Source organism: Ochotona curzoniae, unplaced genomic scaffold (assembly GCF_017591425.1).
Source record: "Ochotona curzoniae isolate NIBS_2020 unplaced genomic scaffold, NIBS_Ocur_1.0 contig_2210, whole genome shotgun sequence".
NCBI lineage: Eukaryota > Metazoa > Chordata > Mammalia > Lagomorpha > Ochotonidae > Ochotona > Ochotona curzoniae.
In genome coordinates this window covers 29,539,535-29,542,805 of record NW_024465369.1, presented here as the reverse complement: position 1 = coordinate 29,542,805, position 3,271 = coordinate 29,539,535, and the positions used below count along the sequence as shown (strand labels likewise).

General features: G+C 38.0%; 1 pseudogene; it reads left to right on the top strand.

Annotated features, from left to right (window-relative positions):
• The first annotated feature begins 296 nt into the window (after nucleotides 1-296).
• On the top strand, nucleotides 297-767 carry LOC121150640 (annotated as a pseudogene).
• Nucleotides 768-3,271: the final 2,504 nt, after the last annotated feature.

Here is a 3,271-nt window from a genome sequence, read left to right as displayed (position 1 = left end):
GACTCTGTAGCTATGATTAATGAAGTGACCACCTAAGAAATGTTTGATGAAAGAACATGGAGAGGAAAAGATTAAAAGAGTGAATCAATATGATATTTTGATTAGTTAGCCAAATCAAAACTATAAACTGAGTGGTTATTTCTCTCATGAATATTCTTGTTAATTATTTATCTCATGAATGATGAAAAATTTAAAAAGCATACTGAAATTTATTTTTCATAACATTCTAAAATACACAGTTGCTGTGTTCTTCATTTTAACAGAGTTTCAAGTATAAAAAAGCACCATTTCCACCGGTCCAGTAGTCTGCACGCTTGCTGTCGCGCCGCTCACCAGCCTCGCTCAGTCTCACCATGGTGGACTCATTCGTGGGCACATGGAAGCTAGTCAAAACAAGAATTCGATGACTACATGAAATCACTCAGTGTGGGTTTTGCTACCAGGCAAGTGGCCAATATGACCAAACCCACCACAATCATCGAGAAGAAAGGTGGCTCTATTGTCCACACTGAGCACCTGCAAGCACACAGAGATCAGCTTCAAGCTGGGGGTGGAGTTCTATGAGACCACAACAGATGACAGGAAGCTCAGGTGACATTGGATGGTGACAAGCTTGTCCATGTGCAGAAGTGAGACAGACAGGAGATGCCATTAGTGCGGGAACCAAATGATGGGAAACTCATCCTGACGCTCACCCACGGCAGTGCGGTTAACACTCGCACTTACGAGAAAGATGCATGATGGGCCAACACCAGTACTGACTGCTCCTCTGCCAACCAGCTACCCCACAACTCAGTACCACATTGCCTCAGTTTTCTTCCTCTTGTGTTTTGTATAAACCTGCCTTAGTTGGGAGAATTATTACAGGGTCGGGTAGGGCCTGGATCCAGTTTTAGTGCTCATTGTGTATGGGTTTTGTAAAAAAAAAAAAAAAAAAAATTGCATTGAGGGTGCTCTGAAGTCAATAAAGAACTAGGCCCCTCCCCCCAAAAAAGAATCATGAATACAAGATTTATACCTGAGACATATCAAATACCCCAGACAGATTGCTTATTAGTTATTATCATTTTAAGAGGTAAATACTAGAGAAAGAGAAATAAACACAGGTGAAAATAGTGGATTAGATCTGGCAATAAATGAAGCAAGGAAGAAGTAAGAGACTAGAACTTTAATTCAATCAAATATTGACCCTTATTAGCTAATTAAATTTGTAATCAACAGAACAAGACAGTGTAAAAAGCCAGGACATCTGCTGCTTCCTTGGCCCCTGACATATTGATAGTGTAACTAGCAATATCTGTCCTTGATTACACTCAAGACTGAAATTCAAACACTCATACAGCATAAAGTGCAAGCCAGTGAAAAGGATTTAGGATGCAGAGATAGTTTTTGTGGGCAATTAACATTAATTTGGGTATAATAACCAAGGTGCAACAAGTATTTCAATGCTTTTGTTCCAATCAAGTCAAACTTAGGGATGGCTACATTACTACTTAGTTGAATAAAAAAATCTCATCTTGAATCTTCTTGCCTTATTTCTTAGGCTGTGGCATAATTTAACACTATGAAAAACCTGTTGATTGATCTGTTGTCCTTCACTGAGGATGACATTATTGCCTACAGAAAAGTTAACGATTTCACCCCACCATAAGAAACCTCAGAACCTGAAGACACAAAGAGGAAATGACATTTCATTCTTTTGGTGATCACAATATCCAAATAACATATCAATCTGTTTCTTACTAACTTGCTAACAAATGCAAGTTATATTTGTTATACTAGTATATACCAGTATATCTGAATACAAAATGAGCACTCCCCTCAATTCTCGAACCCTACAGGCAGGGTTCACTAGCACAACTAGAGAGAAAGCAATGGTACCATCGCATAGCGAGTCACACCTCTGCTGTGTCACCGAAATCCGATTTGAGCCCCAGATCAAGTTCTGGCAGATGAATGATCCAAGCCCCTAAAACCCTGCAGCAATATGGGGGTTTCAGAGAAGCTCCAGGTTCCTGGCTTTGGAACACCCCAGCTTTGGCCATTTCTACCATTTGCAGAATAGAACAGCAGATGGAAGATCAATTTCTCAGTCTCTCCTTCCTAATTCTGACTTTCAAATAAAAATCTATAAATTGTTTAGCATAGAAAGAGTAAATAAGAATCAAAGATTCTAGGTTTTAATGCTTATGACTTTGAGAAAGAGGTTTTCCTCCTATGTAACAACCTGAGAATCATGAAGAGTTTTCTTCAAATTCATGCCCAGACTTAGCATTTTAGATGCAAAAAATATATATATGCCAAAAAATCCTAAAAAGAAACGATGTGGAGGAAAGGGTGATGGAAGGAAAAGAAGAAAGCAAAAGAGAAAGCTAAAAGGGAGGAAGGAAGAAGGAAAGAATGGAATCAGGTTGGGAGTCAAGAAGGACCCACAGGAAACATAAAGTCAGAAAAATAGGAGGGAAGTAAAGAAATAATAAAAGATGGTTAAGATATAAAAAAATAGCTTTCACCAAATAATGTACCAAATATAAACCTTACTCTGAAAGTCACACTGCCTTTTAAAAGACACAGATTCATATCTCAAAATGTCTCAGGCAGTCTTGGAGGGAAGACAGACATGACAGATTCTGATTAAGATTGCTTGATTTCAGTTTCACTGTGTTAGCCAACACAAAGACATGGTCTATGAAAACTTCTCACTAAGCCTGTAATACTAAGGAGGATGTGAGGACTTAGCTCGTTGCATTACAATATGCCATTACTCATGAGGACCTTCTGAAGAAATTCCTCCCTTGGCAATATAATGAAATGTGACTTTTCCTTTTTCTAAGTCACCTACCTAGTGGTATTCATTTTCACACCAGCTTTTGGGAATGGGAGAGACATACAGGTTGTTCTTCTTTGATGTGTTCTGGATTTCGTGTAGCCCTGTTTCTTCCACATTTCTACACATGTGCTTCAGTATGTTATCTCCCTATGGAAAGACTACTGAACAGTTTTCATATCGTCAAAAATCGCAAGTAGGTATGGACTGCTGATTAAAAAAATAAACAAAAACAAAAAACCTAGTACCAAATGCTTTGATCTGGAAAAAACTTACTTCTCCGCAGTTCCTGGTTTTTAGTAGGAAGATTTTAGTGCACTTAATGCTTTCAAAGGCTAATTTTATTTAATGAGAATTCCCATATGTAGAATAGAGCAAATGGGAAATACTTTACAGAACAAAATTTATAAATGAATATCTTTACGGCATGATTAATACAAAATG